This window comes from Boleophthalmus pectinirostris, unplaced genomic scaffold (assembly GCF_026225935.1).
Source record: "Boleophthalmus pectinirostris isolate CB_2022bp ecotype Guang Dong unplaced genomic scaffold, ASM2622593v1 HiC_scaffold_3, whole genome shotgun sequence".
Lineage (NCBI taxonomy): Eukaryota > Metazoa > Chordata > Actinopteri > Gobiiformes > Gobiidae > Boleophthalmus > Boleophthalmus pectinirostris.
The window spans coordinates 11,348,379-11,355,904 of record NW_026571299.1 but is presented as its reverse complement, the minus strand read 5'-3'; positions in this window follow the sequence as shown (position 1 = coordinate 11,355,904).

Genomic DNA, 7,526 nt, shown 5'->3' with positions numbered 1-7,526 from the left:
GGGTTTTGAAATGATTGCCAAAGAAATGGCCGAGTGCAGCTACAGGCGGTCCTGGTTCCAATGTCAATGGAAAATAAAGAGCCTGTGAGCCAAATACAAAGAAGCTAAAAACTCAAACAAACAAAGCGGCCGTGGGCGTGTAACTTGTCCATTTTACGAAGTTGCTGCCACTGCCCTCAAAACTGCAAGGGCAAAAGACCTTGACCTTCTCAATCTCATCTCCTTCTTAAAACAAATAAGCTGTACATGTTCTGGCTCCAGTATGACAGAAATCTCCAAGTGCTCAATGCTCGCGTCAATGTTTAGGTGAGTTCTGTAACCGCTGAGCACATTCACTATGTGTGATGTTGTCGTGTCCTCCAATGTGCATATGGGACACTTTTGGGGCGTTTAAAGTTCACACTGGAGATCACATACAAGTCGCATTTAATTGGAAATGTGAACGACCTCACAAAAAAATCAGATCTCACAAAAAAATCGGAATTGAGCATTAAGCCCTGCAGTCTGAACATAACCTTAGATCACCATTTTACCTTTTATTGTTTTATTTTTTTAACGCTGCATTTGCTGAAAACAGTGTATTAACATGTTTATAAGTTTCACTTCCCTTTTGACGCTTGTGAGTCCCTCCTCGGTTTGCTCCTTGCGCTAAGTCACTCCCCCTTCTGAGTGTTATGCAGAAGGGCACACAATAACATCGTGCACTGGGACTTAGACAAACTTTATTGATCCACAAGGGAAATTATTTGGACACAATAGCTCACACATCACAATATAATATAATAACAAAGCGTAAAAAATATAAATAGTAATAATAAATTCTAAATAATTAGCAGACAAGAGACATGTGTCAAATAAAAAAATAATTATATAAATGCAAAAGTACAAAATAAAATAGAAGCACATCATACAAGAGGTCATTTTTTATTTTTACCTGATATTAGTTTTGATAAGGATGGGCCACGCATGTCCCTGATTGGCTAATCCACCTGTCAATCACAGCCATCTGACCCCAACTGGAGAGTCATATCTTTGTAAAATACTGGAGAATTCTACCTGTATGACAATCGCAACTAAGTACAGAGCTGTGGGCGGAGACAGGGGGTAGGTGAGAACTGCATTTTCCTCAGCACTCAATCCCCAAATGCGACTACTCAGGATTATTAATTATGCATGAACCATTTGAAATACAACTTTGAGTAGCATGAGGACGAGGAAACATATTGATTTTGCATAATATGTCCCTTTAAACCATCTTTTAAACCATCCACTCACATAATCAGACCCACATTTGTCTCTTATCACTTCTTCAGTCTTAAAGTCCCGGCGGCCATGTTGAAACAAGCCCCTTTCACTTTGACATCGCCACAAAGGACGTTATTCATTAGCAGCTCGCACAAGAGGTAATTTGTGTGTGTGTGATTGTGTGTGCTTGTGTTTATGTGGAATAGGCGTGCGCAGGACTCAGCATGTAGTTAATTAGAGATATTCGTGAAAAGGGTAAAAGCTGAAACCACCGAGTCTCAGGCTAAAGGCCAACGTGATTCAAAACAACAGACACAGGTGGAGAGGCTATAGCAAGACATGTGTCGCTGTGATCTGGCTTAGTCTGAGTTTAGTCCTGGTTTAGCCCTGATCTGGCATTCACCTCTCCCACTGGTTTTCAAAATGTGCGAAGTACCGTATTTTTCAGACTATAAAGCGAACCAGATTATAAGGTGCATTAAAGGTTGTATAGAGGATTTTCGAAGGAATGAGAAATCCAGCGACTGTTTGTCCTTTTTCAAATGTTGCGCATGCGTGAAACCCCCCCCCCCCCCCCCCCCCCCTCTCCCTACAGCTCCTACGTAGAAACGCCTCCTCCCGCCTCCTCTTTACGCCAGAAACAGGTTTGTTTACAGCCGGTGAGCTGCACATGACTTGTAAACAACTAACTACAGTGTTGGTTAGGCAAGGCGGAGAAGTGAGGAGCGGGGGAGGGGGTGTGCGGACATTTCGTTCGCGGACGAGAAGTGAGGAGCAGGGAGAAGAGCGGAGCAGGAGAGAGGAGAGGAGAGAGGAGAGGAGAGGAGAGAGGAGAGGAGAGGAGAGAGGAGAGAGGAGAGGGGAGCGGAGATTCCGTGCCCGGAGAAGTGAGGAGCAGGGGCAAGAGCGGAACGGGCAGCGGGGACAGGAGCAGGAAAGGGGTGCAGAGAAGGTTGCGCGGAGATTCAGTGTGAATGAACTAGCTACAACACGCAGCAGCAAGCGGACTCTTTCTTTGCCTTGAAAATTACGTTTTCAGACATAGGATATCGCTTTCGTGTCCTGAAAAACGTTTGTGTAGCTCTTGGAAATAAAGTACGTTTTCATAATAAGCAGAAGTGACCTGTCCAGGAGTAATTTGGCGACCAATGCGTCAGTCTTTAGACCCTGCGTCTGCTTCAGTCGCGCCATCGCTGGAATGAATCTACAAGAATCACCTTAGTTTGGCTTCGCTGCTTTTCCCCTTGTCTTCTTCTTTCAGCAATCTCAAAAACGGACTTTCTTTTGCGGCTAACTGCTCCTGGATTCTTGTCGCCATTGCAACAAACTTTGTGCTAACTGCGAGGAAGATATAGGTCAAAAAAAGCCGCTAAGAACTGTTGCGTTGGTGGAGTAAACAGCGTCTGTGCGTCTTGCGTCTGTGGACTGCGTGACAGGCGTATGTAAACCACGTACCGGCAGCGCGCAGGCAAGTCAGTTACACTAGAAACATAGAGAGTTTGATTGACAGCCTGTCAGCTAACAGATAACGAGGCAGTGTCGTTATCTATTGGCAAATGTTTAGCCCCACCACGTCCAGAGTTGATGAATTTTTATTTGGTCATCATAATTACAAGGCTACTGCACCTCTATAATGCTATCATTGACAATTTGAAACAAAAAAAATCCTCCATACAACCTTTAAGTGAAACAAAACAGTCAGATAAGTCAAATTTTATTCAAGTCATTCACAATAACTCCGCCCAGGTTAGAGTATGGATCGGGCTGAATTTTGCTGAGCCTGGCCTGCAACCGACAGAGCAGTGATCAAATCCGACCTGAGCTTGAAAGGGATTAAAATATTTGTGTCCGAAACTGACAGAACCCGACACAATTAAAATCTTGCTATATTTATAGGCCGAATGACACACGTAGGATATGTGTTTGTGTGGCTTCTAATGAACAAAGAGACGCAAAATACAAACTCAGGATATAGCAAAAATACTTTATTATTCACCTCTTGTAAAGTGGTAAATTTAAAGTGCAACATCTCAACCGTGTTATCCATAGAAATTGTCCTCCACAAATGAAGACCCTATTCCACGAAACAGCGCTATTAATCCACTTGGAAGCGTTAAAAGTTAAAAGGCGAGAGTAGTTCCTCACGTGCGTTTGTTTACATCCACACAGCGCACAGCTCGAGGTGAAGCTGCAGATTCGCGATAGTGATAGCTATAGTCATTCATTCATTCATTTATTTATTTGTTTGAGCCAGGTACAACAAAAAATCAAAAACAAGAACAAAAAAACAGGGATATGTTCATGTACATATTTGGGACACTAGATGGTTCGCAAAAACCCCGGCAGTGCGAGTTCGGGCACCAGCCAATCAGCAAAGAGTCGTACATTCTCTGTTGTCAGCGATTCCGGAGATCGAGGATTTAAAGCTGGAACAAAGAGAATGTTTGGTATTCATATATTTATATATGTATAAATTAAAAATGTTGTTAAAATTCTGTTGATGCGGCGTATATACAGGTGCGCTCAATAGTCCGGAAAATACAGTAGATGTAAATATATTTTCACATCTATGTTATTTTAGTTTATGTTGGAAATGTGCCAGTGCCAAAGAGCTGAGTGCAGAGGAGAGGTCGTGTTCAACTGTCTCCAATGTCCCGGTTTGTGCAAAGTCAGAGTCAACGATGGATTAATAAAGAGTAAAAGTACAAGTACAGGAAGCTCGAAAAGTGAAGGGTGGATTTGCTAACGCGTGTTCAGATTTGTCCATGTTTTGCAGTTCGAAATGAAATCTCGTGAGACAGTTGAGTGAAAAATTAAATTGTACTTTCAAAGCTTGTGGGTGATGCAATGACAACTAGCTGAACGCAATCTTCCTCTGGTGTTTTTTTCTATTTGATTGTAAGCGATTTGTTTGTTGTAAAATTGTTATGATTCTCCTCTTCGTGGATCAATTTCGCCGTGGCAACCTTCCAAACAAAATTATTGCTGACATCCAGTCTATTGATTTTACTGTAATAACAAAAGACCAGATTTCATTACATCAGATTGGACTGAAAACCATAAACGGTGCAGATGGAATTGGATAAGAATATGAGCATGATATGAATTGTAAAACAGGATTGAGAGATATTAAGGCTACTGGAATTTCTGAGCATCTAACGATCACGTAACATTGATCTCCGTATCTGTCAAAAGCATATCTCGCGTTCTATTTAGCTTCATTTGCGTTTGTTTCAGCAATCCTCTATAAAAAGCTCTTTGTCTCTGAGCGTCAGAAAATATGCAGTTTAATTTTCCCCAGAATTGTTGTGTTTATGTTACAAACCAGTGCTAGGGACAAAGGAAAGTAACACAAACAAGATGTGATGTAGTATTAAGTGAGTTTTATAAAGTAAATGCAAGTTAGTACAATAACACAAAAAAAAAATACATAAGATACATAAGATCAATCAAAAATTCCCAACACAACTAAACAAGAACTCTAATGGGATTAATTAAGATAATAAAACTGGAGAACAATTTAAGTCTAGAGCAGTGGGTGTGTACCAGTAGCCAGACTGGCGTCACCTAGTGCTTCAGTTTAATTTCTCTCCAGTGACTAGGTCAGGAATCAGAATACCCTAGACGGTTTGCAAGAATCCCAGAAGTTGTAGACCGCACACCAGCCAATCAGCAAAGAGCTCTGAAGCCATGACGTCAAACTCAAGCACCTGTCTGGGTCCCTTTTGTGAAACAGCAGAACAGTAAACAAAGTGGTTGAGATGGATGTAGATCGAGGATTTAAAGCCTGACCAAAGAGAATGTTTGATGAATTTTATCAAGGGGAAAGATGTTATTGCCCTTCTTCCTACAGGATTTGGAGCATTACATACTGTACGTCACGACCAAATAGCAGCGATTGGTTAAATAAAAAAAGTACCCACCTACCGTCGAGCGAACAATTTCTAATGCTGTGAGTTCACTTCCACCAAGTGAAACTGATTGATGAATCAGAATAATGTACCAGTGGTGGTGAATACAGGGTTTGATCTTAAAAATAAGTGATTGAAGTTTACTCAAACAAGCACAAGTCTCCAAATGCACAGGACATTATTGGCAGCCCTCTGCCTTTATAGCGGCTGTACGATACCTGTGTTTCCCGGTAGGTGAATGCGATATAAAATGAGGCTGGATCCAGTATGCGTTTACGGTGGTTTAATGTACAGAGTAACTGGGTTCACAGCGACAACGTGCGTATATGGACCGAGAGCAGGAATATTGTAAAAATGAATACTGTATTGAAAACGTAAAACCAGAAAAAAAAGTAATAGCGGTCAACAAAAATTACAGCTACCCAATCAACCTCTCTCCTCCTACCTGGCCCAGGTGAATGTGCGCCATTTATACTTTCCACGCCCGCACACACACCCCACACTCACGTGACCCCACCTCCTCTCAGGGGAACAGACACACACACACACACACACACACATGCACACCGTGCCCAAGTGTCTCCTATAGCCTTCCTTAACCACGTTATACAACTCCCACTGTCTCAGCAGAGTGAGGAATTCCATCTGTTCAACCTGTTGCCTTCTGTCAGGCGCTTCAGGTCAATTCCAGTTAGGAGCAATAGACTCAGGGACAGCGTCTTCCCCAAAGCTGTGACCATACTGAGTGAGAACTGTTAATTTGTTTTATTTATTATTAATTCTTGCACTTTGACGGAGCAGCTCTGAATTTCATTACACTGTATAATGACAATAAAGGCTTTCTACTTTTTTTCTATTCTAAATGCAACTTCGAGCGGGTAAATGTGAAGAGGAAACATTTATAACATTGTTAAAAGCTTTGAAAAGTTTACTTTGCAGAATAGGTCTGCTTTAAGATCAGCGGACTGGCTTTATCCATTTTTATATACAGTCTATGATAGTAACCCTGCACCAGTGATTAAAACTGACTTTATTACATTTCTACACAACTTTTTTAGGGCAAAAAGTATTTCGGTCATACATAATTTAAATTTCACTCACTACTTTCCAATTCCCCTCTTCTCCTCCTCCCAAAAGCCGTGTTTGACAAATCGAGCCATTATTTTGTACTAGCACACCTTGTTGTAAGTCACCTTAGCTGTCAATCCAAACTACAGATCTTCCATTAAAATTACACGTTTCATAAAAGATTATTTCATTTTGTCTCCTGCAAACCTCCCCATCAAAGTGCATTTGGGAAAAGCCAAGTTTTATTTGAGAAATAAAAAAATGTTCAAAGGTAGAACGCAGCAGTCGGAAAATGCGGAGGGAGAAGACAAGGGAAACTAGGGCGCTCTGGTTTTATCACGGTTTTATTTGAGACACTGCAGCAAAAGTGAAATGTATGTTGTCAGATAAAAAAAGGGTTTTCAAATGTAATAAACTGAAAATCTGTGTTGTTTTGTTAACCTTAAACCTCCTATGTTACACAAAATTGACTCTTATGAGCTTTAAGACATGTTACCTCATCCAAAACAGACCTGGACTTGTGTTTTGTTTCATCCATTTGAGGCATGAGTGCTCTGAAAATGTCTGTTTTTACCTACGCCTAAACCTGATCTATCTGTATGTGTGCAGTGTTCAGAAATGTCAAGTAGGCATTCGTCAACAATAACATAACGATGTGTAAATGAGCCATTTAAGAACAATATTGAAGTTTATAACAATACAAATAAAATCTACAAACCTGAAAAAAAAGCACAATATGCCCATTTTAAGTGCCATAGCCAAATGTCATATTAACAATCTGTAAAATTTGCATTTGGAGTCTTTTTAAAAAATACCCACTTCATTATGTTCTCAGAGAGGCATAAATTATCACTCAATGTGTAAATGTGTATTTACATATTCATGAGATATTGTGCTGAAAACGCACTGCTGTCACTCTCACAGATATTAAAAAAAGAGAGAAAATAGTAGTGTTGTGATATTCTGTAACAAAAGTCTATTGTGGCCTGTCCACTGTACAAATGTGGACAAGGCAATGTCTCAGGAACAAAAGGGCACCACCTCTTTTAATGGAAAAGAACAACAGATGCACTAGAGCAGCAACAATGAGACACCCCCAAAACAGGACTGGTTTTGCATTTCAAGTTTCTCGCCCTTGGTCTTTTTTGGCTGGTTTTCCACTAGAGCTGCTTTGGCTGGAGTAATTATCACTACTGGGATTACAAGGCGATTTCTTAACCCTATGGAGTTGTACAGGTTGTCCATCACATCCGGACGTGCCGTCGCAAGGAGATTTAACGTGTCTCTCAGCACAATCTCCAG